Here is a 25,872-nt window from a genome sequence, read left to right as displayed (position 1 = left end):
ATTTACATTTTACACAACGTCCCAACTTCACTGGAATTGGGGTTGTAGAATTTTGAGGAAGAAAAAATAATTTCATCAATTTTGGAATAAGGCTGTAACATCACAAAATGTGGAAAAAGTGAAGCGCTGTGAATACTTTCCGGAGGAACTGCACATTGTCCATGACTATTTGTTCATGCACTTGCTGCTCTGTGCTCTGTAAAACTCAGTCAGTACAAATTAACTGGAACCTTAAATGTAACCTTCTTCTTAAAAATATATATATATCTGGGACTCCTTCTGCTTTTAAAAATCTCATTCCAGAAGACAATCTGCTTCATAATTATTGATTCCTTCTGGTATCTGTGGTTTAATGTACTCTTGCAACACAAGCTGTTCCAGAGGATTGGAGGTTTTAGATGCGTGAACACAGAGTTGGCAAAAAACAATTTTTGCAATCCCGTATGGCTTCATTATTTCATAATAGCTTTGCATTGTGAAACAGCAAACTCCTTTCCATGCACTGTTAGTGCACAAACAAAAGTCTGTTTTGCTCTGTGGAGGTATGTACTTAAAGCACTCCAAACATATACCTAAATGCCTTTGATATGTATGCAAGGAGACTCTTTAAAAATGGCAGTGATGTATGTGGAAATGCAGGTTGTGTACCTGGGTTCTATCATTAAGTCTCAGGAGATGAGAAACTGTTAAACTTTGATTACATAGAGATATTTTACAAATGAGAATGCAGTCTTTAGGGCTGGTCTCCATCCTGACAGTATTGTGGTGCGATAAACTCGAATACTGACGTTGGAATCAGGCAGTGGTGGAGCCTACCCTCGGCATCAAACAGAGACGAACTAACAGTGACAGAGAGAGACAGAGTCTTGGTCAGCGACTGTAAGCAGCAGGAAGGGGAGTCCGAATTGACATCTGCAAACAGCTTGGATTTTTCCTATTGGTTGTCCTTGATGACTAAATTGTTGACCAGCCGCTTCTTGTTAGAGATGTGGCTGTTACCAGTTTGGCAAATCTGCAACCCAGTCTCACAGCATGTCGTGATTCAGCACCACGAAATACGAGGTATCTTATAAAACTAACAGGCAGTTTTATAAAAAAAAAACTATATGGATTTGATTGACATGCGATTACACCAATCATGCTTGAACCCTCGTGCGCATGCGTGAGTTTTTTCACGCGTGTCGGTGACGTCATTTCCCTGTGGGCAGGCCTTGAGTGAGATGTGGTCCCGCCCTCTCGGCTGAATTCCTTTGTTTCACACGCTGCTTGAGACGGCGCGCGTTGCTTTATCAAACTTTTTTCTGGACCTGTGAGGAATATCCGAGTGGACACTATTCGAGAAATTAAACTGGTTTTCGGTGAAAAGTTTAACAGCTGATGAGAGATTATGGGGTGTTTCTGTCGCTGTAAGGACTTCCCATGGAGCAGGACGTCCTGCAGCGCTTCCAGGCGCCGTCGTCGGCCTGTTTCAAGCTGAAAACATCCTAATTTAAGGCTCTGTTGACCCAGGACGTCGTGAGAGAAGAGGCCGGCATGAGGACTTTATGCGGACATTCCACTGTTTAAGGACATTTTGTAATGAAAGACGTGCGCGCAAATTCGCCGAGTCGTTTCCGTGACGACTCGGTGAATCTGTGTGCACCGTGACAGGAAAAACACCTCCGTGTTGAAAACCATTTGTAAAATTCAGGCGGCTTTTGATGGCTTTCAACAAGTGAGTAACTGAGAAATTGTTTAACAGCTTGGGCATGTTCCAACTTGCCCGTTAAGGTTTCCAACGGAGGTGTTTTTCCTGTCGCGACCCCCCGCGGTCGGGTCCGGCCTGACATGCGACTCTGCCCGCACGTTCTTTCATTACAAAATGTCCGTTAACAATGGAATGTTCGAATAAACTCCTCATGCTGACTTCTTCTGAAAGTTCTCTGTTCTCTGACGACTTACTGGGTCAACAGAGCCTGAAATGTGGAAGTTTTCAACTTGAAACGGCGAGACGCTGCTGCCTCGAAGCGCAGATCTCCGTCAGGCACCGTGGGCCGTCCTTAAAGCGACAGTTACAGAGCAAAATCTCTCATCAGCCGTTAAAATTTTTACCGAAAACCAGCTGAATTTATCGAATGGTGTCCACTCAGTTGTGCCTTACAGTTTTTAAAAAATTTTGATCAAACAAAGCAGCAGTCTCTGACCCATTCCTAAACAATGAAAAAATCGACAAGAGGGTGGGCGACTCCTCACTGAAAGACTGCCCACAGGCGAATGACGTAACCGACAGGCATGAAAAAACTCTCGCATGCCCACGAGGGTTCAAGCATGTCTGATGTAATCACACGTGATTCAAATCCATATGGTTTTTGAAAAAAATAATAAGGTTGGATACTTTTCTAATAGACCTCGTATACATTAATCTATTGGTTCGTGATATTGTTATGAAAAGTGTCACATTTTCATTTATAGCAGAATGAATTCATTCTAATACATTCCGTGATGGCTGCACAAAATTAAAAGTGAAGCAGGGGGTCGGGGTGGTTATGGTTAGGGGTGGGGGAAGGAGTAGGGTTAGTAATAGTGAGTTTCCAAAAAACCTAGTCACAAAAATTTGAATCATTTCATGACGGGAGCATGAAAAAAAGGTGAGAATGGGCTGAAATCTGAATGAAAGCTTGAAATTTGAGTCTTCTTGGTTGAATTTGGGCTATGTTATGTTTTTCTGTGAAGACAGAAGGAAGAAGCTCAGGTTTCTGGTACAGTTTTGAGAGTTATGGGCATGTGTTGAGTCCAAACTGCTAAAAAAAAAAAAAAAAAACAGTTCCATGGTAGAAGGTATGAGTTACAAATTTGGCTAGATATTTTTATGTTTGAAAAGTGTTAAAGTTCAAGGAAGCTTTTCAGATGTCACTGTAATTTTAAAAGGGAACAGAAACACCCACGGATTATTTATAGCATGAATAAACACACACACACACAAAAAATGTATTCTTTTGATAGTTCAAGAAACACCACTGACCAAAAAACATATACAGAAAACCTTGTTTTAGTTGTGGTCTGAGAGGCTTTGACATCGATTGGCTGCTGCCATTTATGCAGGTCAGGCGGGTGACGTCACTGGTTTGGGGGAAGATGAGCCTCGTTCTGAGATTCTCTGTCAGAGGCACCAACAATGAGGTTATATATGACTACTAGAGTCCACACTCCCAATGCTGCCCACTAAACGTGAACGTCCCTTCACGGACAGCGACATGACGCCTCCTAACCGGGCAAAATATTGATGTTACAGATTTTAATGCATTTTCAATGTGGATTTGTGACTGAACACACTCAGAACAACATTCGCAAAATATGTGTTAAAATGCCATTCTGACCTGGATATCGGACCAGTAAAATTAATTAACATAGCCACACGTCAAAATATTAGTGTTGAAAGTTACACGGATCTGTACTGTTAAGCTGTGCTGCTGGACTGAAACCAGCTGCTGCTGCTTTTTTCATCATGAAACTATATATATATATATTTTACACAATTATCCTTTATTGACAGACAGCCTGATCCCGTCAGATCTCAGAAGCTAAGCAGAGCAGGATCTGGTTGGTACTTGGATGGGAGACCTCTTTGGAGTACCAGCGGCTGTGTGTGTTTCTCCAGGTAAAACTGGAGTTGCGTCAGGAAGAGGGCATTCGGCGTAAAACCTGTGCCAATTCCCAATGCGGATTGGGCTGTATCCGCTGTGGTGACCCCGAACAAGACCGGGAGCAGCCGAATGAGCAACAACAACATGCTTTATTGACTGAGTTTCATTCATGAAATCAGTGGTGTGTGTGCACATTTCTGTGTGTGAGTGGTGTGTGTAAGCGTTGTCCGTGTCCTTGGACGACACAGGTACAGGCAGGAAACATACACCTGTTTATCAACCAAAAGTCACAGACAAAGTGACAAGAATAACCAAAACCACTTACTTATTGTCTCCCTTGTTCCTATGTTTGTGGCTTTGCCAACATGTGCAGCTTTCCGGCATATTCCACCTGTTTCTTGATGAAATGAATAGAACTTCAGTGAGCGAGCTCAGTAAACTGTACTTGTCCCCAGCAGAGGAGACCCCACCCAGTGACATCAACTGGAGGTGCCTTCCACTGACTTCAGCCAGTGGTGATTTAAATGTCAATTTAGCAGCAGATTTGATTCAAATAATATTATCTACACTACACTCAAACATTCTGCAAGTGTATGAAATCAAAGGCTTTTTTAAAAACTGTGTATTGGCATGCAATTTGGGTAAAATGATGGTATTAAAAATAGGCATATCACACGATATTGCTATATCACAGCCTTTAATTGTGTCAATGCACTTTGCAATCCTATTTTTTTCTTCATTTTCTATGGCCAAAAGTACAACCCCAGTTTCACTGAAGTTGGGACATCTAAAATGTAAATAAAAACAGAATACAATGATCTGCAAATCCTATTCAACCTATATTCAATAAAATACACCACAAAGACAAGATATTTAATGTTCAAACTGATAGACTTTTCTGTTTTTGTGCAAATATTTGCTCATTTTGAAATGGATGCCTGCAACACATTTCAAAAAAGCTGGGACAGGGCAATAAAAGCCTGGGAAAGTTGATGAGTGCTCAAAGAACACCTGTTTGGAACATTCCACAGGTGAACAGGTTAATTGGAAACAGGTGAGTGCCATGATTGGGTATAAAAGGAGCATCCCCAAAAGACAGCCGTTCACAAGCAAAGATGTGAACAACTGCGTGAAAAAATAGTCGAATAGTTTAAGAGCAATGTTTCTCAACATTCAATTGCAAGGAATTTAGGGATTCCATCACCTACAGTCCATAATATAATCAGAAGATTCAGAGAATCTGGAGAACTTTCTATACGTAAGCGGCAAGGCCGAAAACCAACACTGAATGCCCGTGACCTTTGATTCCTCAGGCAGCACTGCATTAAAAACTGACATCATTGTGTAAAGGATCTTACCGCGTGGGCTCAGGAACACTTCAGAAAACCACTGTCAGTTAACACAGTATGTCGCTACATCTACAAGTTCAAGTCATACATCAAGCAAAAATGGGAAAGAATTCCATCTACAAAGCTTCAACAGTTAGTGTCCTCAGTTTTCAAATGCTTACTGAGTGTTGCTCGAAGGAGAGGTGATGTAACACAGTGGTAAACATACCACTGTCCCAGCTTTTTTGAAACGTCTTGCAGGCATCCATTTCAAAATTAGCAAATATTTGCACAAAAACAATTAATTTTATCAGTTTGAACATTAAATATCTTGTCTTTGTGGTGTATTCAATTGAATATAGGTTGAAGAGGATTTGAAAATCATTGTATTCTGTTTTTATTTACATTTTACACAGTGTCCCAACTTCATTGGGATTGGGGTTATACATGTTATCAGTTAATATCACTGTGCTGGGAAAAACAGTTGCACCTGGTATTTATTTATTTGCTTTCTGTTAGCAGTGTGAAATGGGTGTAGAAATTAAAGTAGCTGACAAGTCTCCAGCCAGATGCTTAACCGACAGAAGCTCACATCATGAGCTCAGCAGCAGCCCCTAATCCAAACCTTAACCAAGCCCTGAGGAGGAGCTGCTCCCGAAATCCCGCTGCAGAGCTGAATAGCCTGTGCTGAGAAGCGACTGGCTGCTGCAGATGATTTCCTATTATTCCTTTATAAATACGGGTTAAGTGCATCCTTTTGTGCTTGTCAGCAAAGAAAGTTTAGGCTGTGCATAACATTTCCAGGCTGGGAGTTTCTGTCATAACCCCCCAACACCGGTGTTTGCCTTTGCTATGAGAGAGCACAATAGATAAGAAGAATCTGCAGGGAGGGCGGGTTGAGCGTCAGGAGCACCATTTTCCCCGACACTGTTATTGCACAATGATAAGCTGTTACATGGGGCAGAACAGGGTTTGACTAAGGGCAGAATCTAGGCCACATGTAGGAATCATCTTCAATTTGTAGCCTCCCACGATGTCCACGGGGAACAGGAAATAGTTGCTCCATCCTCTGTTATAGCCTGGCTTGTGATTAAAGGAAAACTGGATGCCGATTTGCCGACTCAGTCAGACTCAAATCCTGTTTAATGGGCTTCTGCAGGTGCTGTCAGTTAGTGTTTGTGTGTATGTGTGTGAGAGAGGACAAATCACAAAAGCACAGGGTAGAATGGTGAATGCGTGTCCGTGTTGTCTATTCCTGCAGGTTTAACGAATTTTTATACATGCACATGTTTGAGTCCTGTCTGTGGACATTATTGTGCGCTGGGAGAGCTGTAGTGAGTTAGGGTATATTCACAAATTAATTATGCTCTTGGCTCCGCAATGCTGACAATTATGCATTTGTTCTGCTTTTGGGGCAAATTTGACGAGAAAGCCGTCATATTCACTTTTGGCTGTGCAGAGAATTGGACAGTTTTAGAACAAAAGTCTTTTCGGTGGCATCACAAATGGGGATGACATGCAACTGCTCAAAAAACACATCAGGACTGCATTGTCTGTTGTGCAAATGTTTTTATTTTTGCAACATTGCAGCCTTGTTGATGGCCCTGGAGTCTCAAATCCTCAGAATCAAACATGCCAAACATCGTTGTTGGATTTAACAATGGTGGAACCAAAGAGACAACAAGACTTTTCACGTCAAAAGATCTTTTTCTTTTCCGGCAGTCTGACAGTCAGCAACAGCAGAATTGATTTGTTTGCTCTCGCTGTTGGCCAGAGATTCCTCCAGCTGTAAAAATTAACTCCAGCATCTTTATATGAAGCTCAATACCATCCAAATATTGATTTATATGTGGCCACCATGCCAGCTTTCACTACTGCAAGTTGTTAAAGCTGCAGTTGGTAACGGTAGAGTGAAATTACAGAAACATATTATTATGCTGCTGAAACATCTACAGCGCCAATGTAAAGGATTCACTCTGAGGTCGACAGCGACATTGATTTGTGACATGCAGAAAAGGTCACCTTTCAGCGGCAACAATTTCCAACCCGCTGTTAATATCATTTTGGATGAAACAAGAGGTTCACTCGCTGGCTCACAGGCTAAGCCCACTTTCGACATTTCTCTCAGGAAAAAGCAACAGCTTCATGTCAGCTCATGTGTAAAAATTTGCACTTTAACACACGGCACAGAGGACAACCAACTGGCTACCTCCTATGCCGAAAAGAGGAAATTAGGGCTGGGTGGTAGGGTAGGGTCATTTGTATCGTGGTGTAATTTAGAAGGAAGGGTGATAAAGCCATGGGTCGCAAGGGATTTCTCGATACTGACTGGAGATCAGTATCATATCTGAACCTACATCATATCTGATCAGTATCATACATTTTGGAAGCAAGATGACAAGATAGCTAATGGCCTCTACTCTATTTTATGCTCGGTAACTTACCAGCAGCTTTACAGCTTGTTTCCGAACACATATTTGCTTTAAGGGATGATTTACTAAATTCCCAGATTAAGAGTGCTAAATTGTGTAGGGAATCTAACCTTTTATTTGTTGGAGTGGAGACAGTTTTTACCAGTGATTTACTAAGATGATTGTGTGTTCCGGTGTATAAGTCACAGGTTTGTTTGTTTGTTTGTTGTTTTTTTTTGCTAGTTTCAGAGGCTCAAAATTGAGCTTAGGGGCGTCATGTTTCCACTGATCATCCTTGAGATGTTTCTCCAACTTAATTGGAGACAACCTGGGGTTAAATTCAGTTGGTTGAACATGATTTGGAAAGACACACACCTGTCCACATATAAGGTCCCACAGTTAACAGTGCATGTCAAAGCGCAAACCATGAAGTCAAAGGAATTGTCTTTAGACCTCCAAGACAGGGTTGTCTCAAGGCAAAAATCTGGGGAAGGGCACAGAAACATTTCTGCTGCTTTGAAAGTCCAAATAAGCACAGTGGCCTCCATCATCCATAAATGGAAGAAGTTCGGATCCAGGGGGACTCTTCCTAGAGCTAGCCGCACGTCTAAACTGAGCGATTAGGGGAGAAGAGCCTTAGTCAGGGAGGTGACCAAGAACCCGATGGTTGCTCTGTCAGAGCTCCAGCATTCCTCTGTGGAGAGAGGACAACCTTCTATGAGTATAACCATCACTGCAACAAACAACAATGAGGCCTATATGGTAGAGTGGCCAGATGGAATCAACTCTTTAGTAAAAGACACATGGTGCAGACCACCTGCAGTTTGGCAAAAAGCACCTGAAGGATTCTCAGACCATGAGGAACAAAATTCTCTGGTCTGATGAGGCAAAGATTGAACTCTTTGGTGTGAATGCCAGGCGTCATGTTTGGAGAAAACCAGGCACCATCCATACAGTGAAGCATGGTGGTGGCAGTGTAGCGGCCGCACTCTGCGTTGTTTTGTTATGACTCCGCCCATTCGCTCCCCTCGGGATGCGAACTCACGAGCTCCGGCATGGGAGTCGGACTCTCTAACCAGAGGGCTAAAACCCAGGGATCTGGCCTTGTGACCAGAGAATCCTTTTGAGCTGCCGGGAGTGAGATTTACTAACTACATCTGCACAGCGACACCTGCTGGCCTCCGTTACAGCAGCATCATGATGTGGGGATGTTTTTCAGTGGCAGGAACTGGGAAACTAGTCAGGACTGAGTTAAAGATGAATGCAGCAATGTACAGATGAAAAGCTGCCTGGATGAAAAGCTGAGAGTCACCCTGGAGGAAAAGCTGAGAGTGCTCCAGAGCGCTCTTAGCTTCAGAATGGGGCGACGGCTTATCTTTCACAAGCACAGCCAAGATATCAAAGGAGTGACTTCAGGACAACTCCGTGAATGTGTGTACTCCTACCTTCTCATGCCTCTTACCACACATTTAAATAACATTACTGACACCCAATGATCAGGAGTAGGGATGAGTATTGATAAGATTTTATCGATGACAATACCATTATCTATTACACTTATCTGTCCAATTACTTATCGACAGTGGTGGGCACAGCTAACCAAAAAGTTAGTTTCGATAACAGATAATCAGCTAACTGAAAAGTTAGCTTTTATGTAAAGCGCTTTGAGCGTCTGATGCAGATGGAAAAACGCTATATAAATGCAGTCCATTTACCATTTATAAAGCTAAACCGATAAACCACCCAAAAATTTATCAGAAGCTACAGCTAACCGCTAACTCCCAGTATTGTTTCCGGTAGATTCTAACTACTAACCACACGAGTCCGAGGTGTGGTATTTGAACGTACAATGTGAGCAGTCAGATTGCCTCAGAGCATCGGCTGTATAGTGTGAGAACATAAATCGTGCACTCTGAACTTTTACACTGTGCGCTTTTGTCATACAGTTTGAGCTGGAGCTGATTGAAAATATTGTACAGTGTCTGCCCAGCTTTAGGGGGAATACTGCTATGAACACTACTGGCCAGTAGATGGCAGTAGAGGCTGTGAAAACTTGCCAAAACAAAATTCCAGATAATCCGTGTCTGCTACATTTAAGCTGCATGGAATTTAATAAACGCAAACTGAATTTCAGACATCTTATATATATTACTCTCGAACAAAGATGATAGACAGTGTTTCACATAAGCAGGACTCTAAACAGCAAGCAGGAATCAATTGTAATGATTCCAATTGAAAATAATTGACAATCAGCCTGAGCTTCTTCTGGCATTTTTACATAAAACAAACACAATAGTAACTTCTATAAACCCAGAGACAATGGTGGGCACAGATAACCAAAACATCAACTTCGATAACAGATAAGATAACTGAAAAGTTATCTTTGATAAAGATAAACCAAAAAAACACCCAAAAATGTATCGGAAGTTACAGATAATCGATAACCGATAAATTCCGGTGTTGTCTATGGGACATTTGCAGTTACTAAAGAGCTGAAATTGATTTTTAACACGATCGCTTTTGAAAGCATCAAAAGCAGTAAAAAAACCTAAATAATAACAATTCAATAACAATGTTTGACCATGCTGCTCCCTGCAGGAAGCAGCACAGACAAATTCTGAGAACACCCACAAAATCAACTCTTTACTAATCATAATAATTTTTCTTTCAACATTCTGTCCCTGCTGGAAGCTCTTGTTTACAACAGTGCTCCCACCACAGAGACACACCAAGAGCAGCCATAAGGCCCGCTCTCTATCAATTTCAACACTCTGGTCAGGCGGAGGTCTTGAAAAATAAAGTCATACTAACTTATGGTTTTTTGAAAATACTGATAGAATATCTCCATTAATGTCAATTCAGTCATTTGTACAAAGTTAAAATATAACATATATCTTTTAATGTTGAATAAGGCACTAATTCTGAGTTTTGTAACAAACACAGACCGCAAAGCATTCTGGGTAAAAGTGCTAAACAGTGATTGGTTCAGTAATCCATTATGTAAACCAACACTTTAATGTGATGTGTGTCGTGTGTTGGTTTAAAGATAAATGTGCTTTTGTAAAATATTCCATTTTTATTTGTAAAAACAGGCATTTTTACGGAGCCCTGGAAGTGTCATTGCAATTGCATGTTTTAAAACTTTTATGATGTTGTAAATCGTGCACTCAATATTAGTAAGTAAATTTATTTATATAGTGCCTTTCACAGACATAAGGCCATGTACACACGTTGTCTGGTATTTGTAAAACCGAATATCTTACCCTTTCAGTTTGGGGAAAAAAGGCTGTGCTTAAAATTCTATCCAATCAGGAGCCTTATTCTCTTGTCGTCACTTCCACTGGCTGATTTTTTTTTTTTTTTGGCCTTTTTTAAGACAATATGAATGACAACACAAAAACTTTTTTCACTCACGGTTAGTGGTTGGGTGAAGCCATTTATTGTCAAACAACCAGGTTTGCTCTTTTTAAATCAAAAACTACCCAAATGACCCTGATCCAAAGTTTACAAACCTACCTCAGTTCCGTTAGTCTATTTGAACCTTTCAAATCTGGCTTCCGTCCAAAACATAGTACTGAAACAGCTCTTCTCAAAGTCACCAATGATCTCCTCCTCTCCTCTGACTCCGGCCATCTCAATATTCTCATTCTCCTGGACCTCACCACTGCCTTTGACACCATCAGCCACTCCATCCTCTTGTCTCACCTCAAGACCTCCCTCAACATCACCAGCTCCGCCCTCTCCTGGCTTCAATCATACCTCACAAACCGGCAACAGTTCATCCACGTTAACCGCTGCTCTTCCTCCATAGCCCCCCTATCTCAAGGTGTTCCCCAGGGTTCGGTACTTGGTCCTCTCCTCTTCATTCTCTACATCCTCCCTCTCTGAAGTATCATCCGTCATCAGGGTCTCCACTTCCACTGTTATGCTGATGACATACAGCTTTACATTTCCACCACATCCATAAACCCTAACATTCACTCCACCCTCACCCACTGCCTGTCTGAGTTAAAAACTTGGATGCCACACAATTTCTTGAAATTAAACACTGACAAAACAGACATCATCATCATCGGCCCTAAAAACATCACAAAATCAACCCATTTTTCACTCTGTTTTGACAACACTACACTCACTCCATCCCCCCTTGTCCGCAATCTTGGAATCCTTCTCGACCCCACCCTCTCATTTGACCCACACATTAAACAAATAACCCGGACTGCATTCTTCCATTTGAAAAATATCGCACGTCTCCGTTCATCCCTCACTTTCTCCGCTGCTGAAACCCATATACATGCTTTTATCACATCCAGAATCGACTATTGCAATAGCATCCTCTATGGTTTACCTTCCAAAATACTCAACAAACTACAGTATATACAAAACTCTGCTGCCCGTCTCCTCACCCACACCCGCACTCGAGAACACATCACCCCCATCCTACAAAACCTCCACTGGCTCCCCATCACTCAACGCATTCACTTCAAAATGCTCCTGATCATTTTCAAAGCCCTCCATAACCTGGCCCCCACATATCTCACTGACCTCCTCCACCGCCACACTCCATCACGCTCTCTCCGCTCCTCCGACACAAACCTTTTGTCCTTTCCCTGTAGGACCAGGCTCCGAACCTGGGGAGACAGAGCCTTCTCCATCGCTGCCCCTACCCTCTGGAACTCTCTGCCCCAACCACTTCGTGCTTGCCCCGACCTCCCCTCCTTCAAGAAAGAACTCAAAACCCACCTGTTTAAGTTAGCTTTTAATGTACAGCCCTGATTTTTAACGATTTTTTTTTTCTTAGCATTTTTTATCTTTTTCTTTTGGTTTGTAAAGCATCTTTGAGTGTCCAGAAAAGCGCTATACAAATAAAATGTATTATTATTATTATTACAAACCCCTGTTCTTAATACTGTTTATTGCCTCTTTAACATCAATGACAGCTTGGAGTCTTTTGTGGTAGCTGTTGATGAGGCTCTCTGATGGTAAACCTGCCACTGAATATGTTTCGGACTTTTTTTTACATTAATTACAAAGAAATACAAACAGTATGGCACTTTATGGTAAATCTGCATGGAGTAGACAGTTCTCAAAAACTGAGTGACTGTGCAAGAAGCGGAAGAGTGAGGAAAGCCACCAAGACACCCAGACAACTCAGGAGAAGTTATGGGCTCATGTGGCTGTGATTGGAGAAATTGTGCACAGTGCAAGCTTTGCATTTTGCATCACTGCTCTTAGCTTCATAGTGGAGTAGAGCAGAGAAGGATTTTCTTTCACCACAATAGATCAAATCCAGGCTTGCATCTCAGATGTACCTTCTGGCAATTTGTAGCTAAACTTTCAGGTCTTCTTTTTAAGAAAATCCTCCTCTATACCACTTCATCATGAAGGTGGATAATTGGTGATACAAAATGCAAAGCTTGCAATGTGCATAATTTCTCCAATCACAGCCACGTAAGCCTGTAACTTCTTCTGGTTTGTCTGGGTGTCTTGGTGGCTTTCCTCACTCTTCTACCTCTTGCACAGTCACTCAGTTTTTGAGAACTGTCTACTCCATGCAGATTTACCATAGAGTACCTTACTGTTCGTATTTCTTTGTAATTGATGTAAATAAAGTCTGAAACATATTCAGTGGCAGCTTTACCATCAGAGAGCCTCGTCCACAACTACCACAAAAGACTCCAAGCTGTCAGTCATGTTAAAGGGGGCAATACATATTATTACGAACAGAGGTATACTTTTGATCAGGGTCATTTGGGTAGTTTGTGTTGTCTATATGATTTAAAAAGAATAAACCTGGTTGTTTGACAATAACTGGCTTCATCCAACCACTAACCATGAGTGAAAAAAAAGTTATTGTGTTATCATTCATATTCTCTGAAAAATTGCCAAAAAAAAAAAAAAAAATTCCGCCACGGTATGTAAACTTTTGAGCTCAACTGTATATCTGATATTTTCACTTTATAAAACTTCAGACGTGATGTTGATTTAATAGCTTGTCTGAAATTACTTTGATTAAAATTTTAACCATAAGTTAAAACTGTATGTCTCTGGATGACTTGGGTAATCTTGCCAGCATATTAGTATTGGTCAAAAGAAATGAGCTTTTTTTTTCTGTAACCAGTTTTCCTTTGCCTGCAGAGGATAGAGCGGTTTCTTCTAGAACCAGCTCTCCTCTGTTTAGAGGACAGAACTGCGTATCTACTGCAAAACATTTAACAGGTAGTTACTCAACTGATTTTAGACTTCATAAATGTTTTAACTATTCAGCTTTGTTTACCACATCTGCAAAAATACGTTAGCGGTCTAAAAATTATTGGACCAAAACTTATCGGAAGATAATTAGTCCGATAATGGTTTTCAAAGTTATCTGAAAAGCTAATCCAATAATGAAAATGTTACCTTTGATAATTAGCGGTTAGCGGATTAGCAGAACTGTGCCCACCACTGCTTATTGATTCCCTTATCGATACCGCTGAGTCTTAAAGGAAATAAATATGAAATTGGTCACTGGATCTTTAAACTCTGGACATAATAAACTTTACATGGTGGATCCTTGATCTCTGGACATGAATAGAAATAAAATCTGTAGTTTTTGTCAAAAGCATTTCCTCTCAGACATTATTGGCATGAATGTCTTTCCATACATCTGAGCTGAACTGTTGCAGCTGCTATGCTGCATGTCAGGATGTAATTCATAAAGAATGCTGGACATCTCATTTTAGCAGGAAAAAAAAGTTTTAGTCTATTGTAGTTTATTGTCTGTATTAGAGCGTTTGCAAGGAGGTGTCATTTTATTTAAAACGGTGATTCCCTTTGAAGTTATTAATTCCGACTGGACTCTGTCTCAGCAGAGAGCTGCGTAGCGTTTGGAGCTGTGCCATTGGAAAGGAGGACGATTCTTGTTTCTTGACTGCAACAAGACAAGAGTCCCAGTTAGTGACTTTAATCCACACAAAAGTGACTTAGCGAATCAAAGAACCAACAAAGCAGTGGATCATCAACCAATGAACCAGTGAAGCACTGCTTCATTGGTTCAAGCTTCAAATTGGAGTCGCGCTGCAGAAGCGGTTGATTACAGAGCTGCTGCAGTGTTTGCAATCAACGTAGATAAATGATCATTTTCCTGACAAACACCCTCAAAAACAACGGCCGCTCTGAAGGACCGATAAGGGAATCATTAAGCAAAAAGGCTATTGATGCCGGTGGATCGAATCATTTCTTAACGATACCTGCAAAGAACCGGTTGTCGATACCCAACCCAAATCTGAAGTAAATCACCATTATCATACACCCTTCTTTCAAATGAATAGTACTACAGTGCTACACTAAATGGCACACACACACACACACACACACACACACACACACACACACACACACACACACACACACACACACACACACACACACACACACATATTACAAAAAAACATTAAGCCGAAGCTTTGTTTTTTTCATCATGCAAAAAATGTATGTGTGTGTGTGTGTGTGTGTGTGTATATATATATATATATATATATACAAGGTCTGTCCGTAAAGTATAGGTCCTTTTTATTTTTTTCAAAAACTATATGGATTTCATTCATATGTTTTTACGTCAGACATGCTTGAACCCTCGTGCGCATGCGTGAGTTTTTCCACGCCTGTCGGTGACGTCATTCGCCGGATATTCCACTGTTAAAGGAGATTTTTTTAATGAAAGACGTGCGGGCGGATTGCAGCGTCGGCTCGCAGCCGCCGCGACGCTCCGCCACAGGAAAAACACCTCCGTTGGAAGCCTTGAGGACAAGTTGGAACATCTCCAGCTGATAAACAATTTCTCATATACTCACTCCACTGAAAGCCATCAAAAGCCAACTGGATTTTAACAAATGGTTATCAACACGGAGGTGTTTATCCTGTGCCGTCGCGCCGCGTCGGCTGCGTCCCGACAAAAATCTCCTTTAACAGTGGAATATCCGGATAAAATGCTGAAACTGACTTCTTCTGAAACGTCTCTGTTCTCTCACGATGTCCTGGATCAATAGAGCCTGAAATGTGGAGGTTTTAAGCTTGAAACAGGCTGATGACGCTGCCTGAGAGCGCTGCGCGACGTCTCGCACCGTGAAAAGCCCTTAAAGCGACAGAATCACCTCAAAATCTCTCATCAGCTGTTAAAATTTTCACTGAAAACCAGCTTAATTTTTCGAACCATGTCCACTTCGATGTGTCTCACAGGTTTAGAAAAAATTTTGATCAAACAAAGCGCCAGTCTCTCAGCAACTTCTCAGACAAAGGAATTCCGACGAGGGGCTGGACGACTCCTCCCACAAGGAGTGCTCACAGGCGAATGACGTCACCGACAGGCATGGAAAAACTCACGCATGCGCACGAGGGTTCAAGCATGTCTGACGTAAAAACATATGAATGAAATCCATATAGTTTTTGAAAAAAATAAAAAGGACCTATACTTTACGGACAGCCCGTAAAGTGTGTGTGTATATATATATATATATATATATATATATATATATATATATATATATATATATATATATATGCAACTGATGCTCCAAAACCTAAAAGCAAACACCTTGTTTTAGTTGAGTAAATTAAGTAGGAAATGTAAAAAGACCTCACACACAAGGTTTGTTTCATTTATTCATGAAACCGCTTTATTGTCATATTTTGAAACAGTGCATTGTTTAAAATACATTTTTTGCAATTTCATAGTGGGCTCTACCTAAAAGCCACAGAAAAAATAGCAAAAATCATAAAACTGGTAGATGTGGCGTTATTGATTGTGGGTTAATGAAAACGACAGACGTTCAGAAATACTGTAACCTACCTGCGTCTGTGAGTCCCGTCAGTTATTTGAGAGATATGATGTGTTTCCTCAAAGCTCCGGCTGATCTCCAAGGCTTCATTTTCATTTGGCTCGTAAAATCAGCGGTTTAATCCGTCGGTGTTTTCATTACGGTTTTACAAAACATGTACATGATGCAACTGTGCTCTGTACCACATCACGTAAGAACACATTCCGCCAAGTTCTGAAGAAGAAGCATGTTCCTCTGATGCTGCAGTTTCAAAAGAAATGCGCAAAGAATAACAGTAATCTTGATTACTCCAGAAAACAAATCCATTGTTTATACGGGGGCTTCCGGGTACAACTCATTTGCGTATGTCACAAATGGCAGATGTCATAACGCAGAGCATTATGGGATTGCTCTATTGACTGAATCGGATTGTAATCGCGGTGCATGTAAACACGCACAGCAAGCGGATCATTTTATGACATGTTCATGTAAACAGGACAATCTGATCCACCAATTGGGTAGAATTCAGTCAGATCAGAAATAAAGTGTCCATGTAACCGTGGCTAGTGACCTACAGGACTGCCTCCAACACACAGACTGGGACTTATTTGAACACCAGGACCTGGAAACATTCACAGCAACAGCAATGGACTACATCAGGTTCTGTTTGGGAACTGTGTCTGTGGACAAAATCATGCAGGTTTTGCCAAACCAGAAACCCTGGATGACCATCCAGATCTGCTCACTACTCAAAGCCCACGACACTGCCTTCAGGTTAGGTGATAGAGCTCTTTTCAGTGTGGATCGAGCTGACCTGAATAAGGAATTCAAACAACCAAAGCGGACTGTAAGAGAATGGAGTCCCACCACGAGAGGTGTGGCAGGGTCTACAGAGCATCACCGATTTCACAGGCTGTCAACTTCTTTGCTTCTTTGCTCGATTTCAGTCACCACAGCGACACTCATCTGCTTCAGCCCTGCCCCACCCCCACCAAATTCCAGCACTCTCCCCTGCCCCCTTACTGTAGGGGAGCACAATGTGAGGGTCACGCTCCTGGCAGTGAACCCAAGGAAGGATGCTGGCCTAGATGGAGTACCTGGCAAAGTGCAGAGCATGTGCCCACCAGCTGTCCAGCATCTTCTGCAGGCTTCTTAATCTCTCCCTCACCCAAGCAGGTATCCCCACCTGCCTGAAATCTGCTACAATCATCCCCCGTACCTAAAAGGTCGCCCACAGCCACAATGACTACCGCCCTGGTGCCCTCACACCTGTAATCATGAAGTACTTTAAGAGACTGGTTCTCCAGCACATCAGAGACTGTCACCCCCCAACACACACACACACACACAGTCGGCTTTATATATGATGTATATTTGGTACCAATAATTTTTTATAACCATTTTATACTTTCCTAACGTTTCTTATTTCTTCACCAGGTCGTTATTGTAAATAAGAATTTTTTTCTTAATAACTTACCTGGTTAAATAAAGGTTATTTCAAATAAATCAAATTATTTAGCTATCTGTTTGCACTGAGAAAAGAGAAGCTCTCCAATGCCATTGTCCATTTTCTATAATGACAATAAAGGGCAGAGTTGAGTTGAGTTGAAACATGTGCATGAGATTTTTTTTCTCCCCTGTGGCTCCATTCAACAAAAACTAAATATGCCATGTCACATTAATGCCAGCCAAGTTTCCAAACACATTTTCAAATGGGTGCCTCTTTGCTGTTGTGACAAAACGTATCAGGACCAGCAGGCGTCAGAAATTTGCCCCATCAAACGGGTTTGCTTTTAAGGGTAAAAATATGTTTTCCTTTTGTTGTTGTTAAAGCTGCATTAGGACACTTTCACACTGTGCTGGGTGTAAACACAGCTAGATTTATTTATTGGGGGGTGAGTAGTGCCCTAAATCTTAAACCTCCTTATGCTCCTGCAGCAGTAGAGATTGTGGAAAACCCATTTTAGCAACAACTTCTGTTATTGTTAGTGAGTCCTGCTTCCTCCATGGATGACGAGCTCGCTGTAGTTCGCCGTGCACCTCGGATGTGTTCTGTCAAATGCTGGAATTTCATTTAGAAAAACAATGTGGTTTCAGAAGAACTGGATGCTGAAGTTATGATGTTGCTTGGTGATGTATTTTCAAATAGAAATCTGCCATCACGCTGGCAGCAGTACTTTGGGTACTGTAATTCTACATTCTGCTTTTGTATATATATATAACCATGTAGTGTAGTTGAACTATTGTGGCGATGCTCAACACAACAATGAACAGCGATACAGAGATTGTGGTTGTCTCAGCGACTCTCGTGTAACCCCGAGAGTAAAAACCATATGCTTAGATATTTAACAGACTGAACATCATTTGAATATGTACACTTGGCAACCCTGTGGGAAAACTAATAAGTCCTCCAGACTGTATTACTTATTAAACATATATCCAGCATCCCAGTGAAGTCATAACAACAGAACAAGCATAAAACACCACAAAAATCATGAGGTAAAAATGAACACTGTACAAATCCCAAAGGTCTTTGCACTCAGCCACAGTGGGCACCTCTCCTGAGGGGACAGCCATAGCAGCACAGCACTGTTTTCCTCACAGCAAGAGGTTCCTGCATGTTCTCCCTATGTCTGCGTGGGTTTCCTCTGAGCACTCCTGTTTCCTGCCACTATCAAAAAATATGCTTATCTCTCTGCCCCTGACCAAGGCAGCAACTCCACATCTGGAGTTGATCCCCGGACACTGGACTGTGGCTGCCTACTGCTGCTAGTGATTGAATTGTGCTTAACTGTAATTAGGATGGGTTAAATGCAGATGACACATTTCATTGTATGTCTTCATCCATGTACAATGACAATAAAGGCCCTTATTATTAGTAGTAGTGTTATCATCATTAATATGTGTATGTCGCAGACATGAATGAGCGAAGCTCTTCAACATCTCACCATGTCGTTTAGGTCCTTCAGACTTTTTTTTTCAGTAAATGCTTCTGGGGAGCATTAGAATGGCTAAAAACATTCAACTTCCCCCAGACCCCCCCCCCCCCCCCCAACTACAGCCCTCTTAACCCCCCGCCATTTTAAGCATTTTCTTTATTTGCATCTCACGTACCTCACCATCTCATTTGGGTCCTTCACACTTTATTATCATTAAATGCTTCTGGGGAGCATTAGCATGGCTAAAAACCTTCAGCTTTGGACACAGTTTTCCACACCTTTGACTAGTAATGTATAAGAAATGGTTATAATTCCTCAATGGTTCATGTAAACTTTCTGTTAATTACTCTTGAATTAAAACTGAAAGTCTAAATGAAAATCACAACTCTCTTTCTCATTTCAACTTCATTGTGATGGTGTACAGAGGCATGAAAGGTACTGCTGTCTAAATTCTGTTTACCTGACCATACAAGTCTTGTGATTTTACGCAGCAGCAAGTTTTTGTATGTGTGTGTTTTTTAAGAATATGAAAGATGAAATGAAAACAAATTTGAGACGTGGATCACCACCAATATTATTTAGATTTTTGCATTTACAAGGTCTATTAGAAAAGTATCCGACCTGTGGCCGGGGAAAAAAAACTGGCTTACCTGGAGGGTTGGAAAACTAATCACCCTCGAAGTACACTCCTTGGGACTCCACACACTTCTCCCAGCGGTGTCGCCACTGTTGGAAGCATTCCAAAAACACCTCTTTCAGGATGGCGCGCAGCTCCGCCGTTGTTGCAGCCATGATGTCCTCCCTCGTCTCAAAACTTGTTCCTTTTAATGGTCTTTTAATTTTGGGGAACAGCCAGAAGTCGCAAGGGGCCATGTCAGGAGAGTAAGGAGCCTGTGGAACCACAGGAGTTTGTTTTTTAGACAAATAAGTCCGAATCAAGTTGGATGAATGAGCTGGCGCGTTGTCGTGGTGGAGGCGCCAATTTCCTGTGGCCCGCAACTCCGGTCTCTTGCGCAGCACAGCTTCACGGAGGCGACGGAGGACATCCCTGTAATACTCCTTCGTTTTTGTTTGACCCTGTGGTGCGTACTCGTGGTGTACCACACTGCAGGAGTAAAAAAAAAACAGTCAGCATCACCTTAACGTTGCCGCGCACTTGGCGCGCCTTCTTCGGTCATGGAGACGTGGAATGCTTCCATTGTGACGACTGGAATTTTGTTTCTGGGTCATACCCGTACACCCAGGACTCATCCCCGGTGACAGTGGTGTCCATAAAGCTGGGATCAGTGTGAATGGAGTCCAGCATGTCCTGTGAGACTTCCCCACGGACGTGCTTTTGCTCCGCCGTTAACAGCCTCGGCACGAACTTCACAGCCACACGCTTCATGCCCAAATCCTGTGTCACGATGGAATGTGCTGAAAAAGTACTAATGTCCACTTCGTCGGCAATTTCTTGGAAGGTCACTCGACGGTCCCGCATCACCACATCGTTCACTTTGGAAATGATCTCGTCGTTTCGGCACGTCGATGGTCGGCCGGAGCGCAGCTCGCTCTCCACCGTTACGCGTCCGTCTTTAAACCGGTTGTACCACTTCTTAATCTGTGTGGCACCTATAGCTTCATCCCCGAAAGCCGTCTTTATTTTTCGGATGGTTTCCTTTTGGCTGTCGCCAAGTTTCTGGCAAAATTTGATGCAGTAGCGCTGCTCCAATCGTTCCGCCATTTTCCTTGCAAGAAAAATCCGCCGAGCGCACAGACCCACTCCTCACACAATGGCTGCTCACAGGCGAATGAGGCAGCCGACAGGCGGGACAAAACTCACGCATGCGCACTAAGGTTCAAGGTTGGATGACGCAATCTCACGTGACTCAGATCCATAAAGTGTTTTTAAAAAATAAAACGGCCGGTTACTTTTATAAAAGACCTCGTAGATGAATTATTTAAATATTTTTTTGTGAGGGAGGAAAAAAATCAAAGTGTTATTTTGTTGCAATCTTTACCCCTCTTGAATCTGTTGTCTGTTTTTGCCCCAGACTATGTTTTATATGTAAATAAATACATTAATCCAACCATACTTTGTAGGGAAATATGAGTTTCCTTTATATGAGTCATTGAAAACATGACAATAACTTTTCCCCCTGTATTTGAATTAATTAATTAATTTTAACAGTATATTGTACAGCATAGCTCAGTGGGATTAGGAGTTGGGCTCCAATAATGTAGACCTGGCTTAAGCCACCCATCTGTGCCCTTGATCAAAGCACTTAATTTGTATTGTCCCAGTCCACCCATCTCTCCCAGCCATAAATTGGTACCAGCCTTAGTTGGAAGTGACTTGTAGTGTACGCTCATCTAATTGATGCTGTGGTATCTGGGATAAGCATCAGCAAAAATGGGCCTTAGGGCCTATATGGAATTTAAATACTTAATTAGCATATTAATTGTTTATGAAAACAATCCTCAGTTGTAGCCCCAATGAGTTACATGATATACAAAAGGATTTTTGAATCAACTCATCTGGAAAAACACCTTTGCTTTCAGATCTGTAAGGCATCACCAGGAAGGCATGGCACCATGTAGACATTGCAGTTATTTATGAAATACTGTTAATTTTTGAGCAAATATAATTCCCTAAATGCACATGAAATGATTTTTATTTATTTACTTGTATAGGACATGTTGTGACACGCCCACCTCTCCCACAATTTCTCGGGTAGTCACACGACTGAAAAGCCACCGAAAGCCGTCTGAATCTTCCGAATGGTGGGAGAAGTGGGCATCATTTTTCGGAGTCCAGCATGTCCTGTGAGACTTCAACACGGAGGCGCTTTTGCTCCGTCAGCAGCTTTGTGCCGAAGCCATCAGCATGAATTTCACTGCAACTCTTTTCATGGCCAAATCTTCTGTCACAGTGGAATGTGCCGAAAAAGCGCTGATGTCCACCTCTTTCGCAATTTCTCGGATAGTCACATGACGGTCCCGCATCACCACAGCGTTCACTTTGGAAATGATCTGCTCATTTCAGCATGTCGATGGCCGTCCTGAGCGTGGCTGGATCTCCACCGTTGTGCGGCCATCTTTAAACCGGTTGTACCACTCCTTAATCTGTGTGATGCCCATAGCATCTTCACCGAAAGCTGTCTGAATAATCTGAATGGTTTCCACCTGGCTGTCGCTCGGTTTCTGGTAAAATTTGATGCAGTCACGCTGCTACAGTCGTTACGCCATTTTCCTTGCAAAGAAAATACCATGAGAGACTCCACCCATTCTCACACAAAGGCTGCTTACAAGCAAATGACGCAATCAACAGGTGTGAAAAAATTCACGCATGCGCACGAAGATTCAAGGTTTGCTCATGCAAGCACACGTGATTCAAATCCATCAGGTTTTTGCAAAAAATAAAAAGGTCGGACTCTGTAGTTTTCTCTGGGCCCCTCCCCAATCGGACCGGGAGTGACATGTTTAGCCGCATGTTCTCCTTGAATTGCTGGCTGTCTGAGTGGTGTCCAAAAAATGAGGTGGGCTTCATAGATAATTGGCAAAGCTTCTTGGGAAAACCTGGTCTTGTTAGGAGAGACGGCATCCATCCCACTTTGGATGGAGCAGCTCTCATTTCTAGAAATCTGGCCAATTTTCTTAAATCCTCCAAACTGTGACTATCCAGGGTTGGGACCAGGAAGCAGAGTTGTAGTCTTACACACCTCTCTGCAGCTTCTCTCCCCCTGCCATCCCCTCATTACCCCATCCCCGTAGAGACGGTGCCTGCTCCCAGACTACCAATAACCAGCAAAAATCTATTTAAGCATAAAAATTCAAAAAGAAAAAATAATATAGCACCTTCAACTGCACCACAGACTAAACAGTTAAATGTGGTCTATTAAACATTAGGTCTCTCTCTTCTAAGTCCCTGTTGGTAAATGATATAATAATTGATCAACATATTGATTTATTCTGCCTAACAGAAACCTGGTTACAGCAGGATGAATATGTTAGTTTAAATGAGTCAACACCCCGAGTCACACTAACTGTCAGAATGCTCGTAGCACGGGCCGGGGCGGAGGATTAGCAGCAATCTTCCATTCCAGCTTATTAATTAATCAAAAACCCAGACAGAGCTTTAATTCATTTGAAAGCTTGTCTCTTAGTCTTGTCCATCCAAATTGGAAGTCCCAAAAACCAGTTTTACTTGTTATTATCTATCGTCCACCTGGTCGTTACTGTGAGTTTCTCTGTGAATTTTCAGACCTTTTGTCTGACTTAGTGCTTAGCTCAGATAAGATAATTATAGTGGGCGATTTTAACATCCACACAGATGCTGAGAATGACAGCCTCAACACTGCATTTAATCTATTATTAGACTCTATTGGCTTTGCTCAAAAAGTAAATGAGTCCACCCACCACTTTAATCATATCTTAGATCTTGTTCTGACTTATGGTATGGAAATAGAAGACTTAACAGTATTCCCTGAAAACTCCCTTCTGTCTGATCATTTCTTAATAACATTTACATTTACTCTGATGGACTACCCAGCAGTAGGGAATAAGTTTCATTACACTAGAAGTCTTTCAGAAAGCGCTGTAACTAGGTTTAAGGATATGATTCCTTCTTTATGTTCTCTAATGCCATATACCAACACAGTGCAGAGTAGCTACCTAAACTCTGTAAGGGAGATAGAGTATCTCGTCAATAGTTTTACATCCTCATTGAAGACAACTTTGGATGCTGTAGCTCCTCTGAAAAAGAGAGCTTTAAATCAGAAGTGTCTGACTCCGTGGTATAACTCGCAAACTCGTAGCTTAAAGCAGATAACCCGTAAGTTGGAGAGGAAATGGCGTCTCACTAATTTAGAAGATCTTCACTTAGCCTGGAAAAAGAGTCTGTTGCTCTATAAAAAGCCCTCCGTAAAGCTAGGACATCTTTCTACTCATCACTAATTGAAGAAAATAAGAACAACCCCAGGTTTCTTTTCAGCACTGTAGCCAGGCTGACAAAGAGTCAGAGCTCTATTGAGCTGAGTATTCCATTAACTTTAACTAGTAATGACTTCATGACTTTCTTTGCTAACAAAATTTAACTATTAGAGAAAAAATTACTCATAACCATCCCAAAGACGTATCGTTATCTTTGGCTGCTTTCAGTGATGCCGGTATTTGGTTAGACTCTTTCTCTCCGATTGTTCTGTCTGAGTTATTTTCATTAGTTACTTCATCCAAACCATCAACATGTTTATTAGACCCCATTCCTACCAGGCTGCTCAAGGAAGCCCTACCATTATTTAATGCTTCGATCTTAAATATGATCAATCTATCTTTGTTAGTTGGCTATGTACCACAGGCTTTTAAGGTGGCAGTAATTAAACCATTACTTAAAAAGCCATCACTTGACCCAGCTATCTTAGCTAATTATAGGCCAATCTCCAACCTTCCTTTTCTCTCAAAAATTCTTGAAAGGGTAGTTGTAAAACAGCTAACTGATCATCTGCAGAGGAATGGTCTATTTGAAGAGTTTCAGTCAGGTTTTAGAATTCATCATAGTACAGAAACAGCATTAGTGAAGGTTACAAATGATCTTCTTATGGCCTCGGACAGTGGACTCATCTCTGTGCTTGTTCTGTTAGACCTCAGTGCTGCTTTTGATACTGTTGACCATAAAATTTTATTACAGAGATTAGAGCATGCCATAGGTATTAAAGGCACTGCGCTGCGGTGGTTTGAATCATATTTGTCTAATAGATTACAATTTGTTCATGTAAATGGGGAATCTTCTTCACAGACTAAAGTTAATTATGAAGTTCCACAAGGTTCTGTGCTAGGACCAATTTTATTCACTTTATACATGCTTCCCTTAGGCAGTATTATTAGACGGTATTGCTTAAATTTTCATTGTTACGCAGATGATACCCAGCTTTATCTATCCATGAAGCCAGAGGACACACACCAATTAGCTAAACTGCAGGATTGTCTTACAGACATAAAGACATGGATGACCTCTAATTTCCTGCTTTTAAACTCAGATAAAACTGAAGTTATTGTACTTGGCCCCACAAATCTTAGAAACATGGTGTCTAACCAGATCCTTACTCTGGATGGCATTACCCTGACCTCTAGTAATACTGTGAGAAATCTTGGAGTCATTTTTGATCAGGATATGTCATTCAAAGCGCATATTAAACAAATATGTAGGACTGCTTTTTTGCATTTACGCAGTATCTCTAAAATCAGAAAGGTCTTGTCTCAGAGTGATGCTGAAAAACTAATTCATGCATTTATTTCCTCTAGGCTGGACTATTGTAATTCATTATTATCAGGTTGTCCTAAAAGTTCCCTAAAAAGCCTTCAGTTAATTCAAAATGCTGCAGCTAGAGTACTGACGGGGACTAGAAGGAGAGAGCATATCTCACCCATATTGGCCTCTCTTCATTGGCTTCCTGTTAATTCTAGAATAGAATTTAAAATTCTTCTTCTTACTTATAAGGTTTTGAATAATCAGGTCCCATCTTATCTTAGGGACCTCGTAGTACCATATCACCCCAATAGAGCGTTTCGCTCTCAGACTGCAGGCTTACTTGTAGTTCCTAGGGTTTGTAAGAGTAGAATGGGAGGCAGAGCCTTCAGCTTTCAGGCTCCTCTCCTGTGGAACCAGCTCCCAATTCAGATCAGGGAGACAGACACCCTCTCTACTTTTAAGATTAGGCTTAAAACTTTCCTTTTTGCTAAAGCTTATAGTTAGGGCTGGATCGGGTGACCCTGAACCATCCCTTAGTTATGCTGCTATA

The 25,872-nt window shown here is 41.7% G+C and overlaps 1 protein-coding gene across 3 annotated transcripts in view; it reads left to right on the top strand.

Moving 5' to 3' along the window:
- The window catches only part of opcml (opioid binding protein/cell adhesion molecule-like), a 1,180,460-nt gene that overhangs the window by 616,675 nt on the left and 537,913 nt on the right, over window positions 1–25,872 (top strand). The gene's annotated exons all lie outside the window — the stretch shown is intronic.

The sequence above is a fragment of the Thalassophryne amazonica genome, chromosome 9 (genome assembly GCF_902500255.1).
Source record: "Thalassophryne amazonica chromosome 9, fThaAma1.1, whole genome shotgun sequence".
Lineage (NCBI taxonomy): Eukaryota > Metazoa > Chordata > Actinopteri > Batrachoidiformes > Batrachoididae > Thalassophryne > Thalassophryne amazonica.
This window is presented reverse-complemented; position numbering and strand designations above follow the sequence as displayed.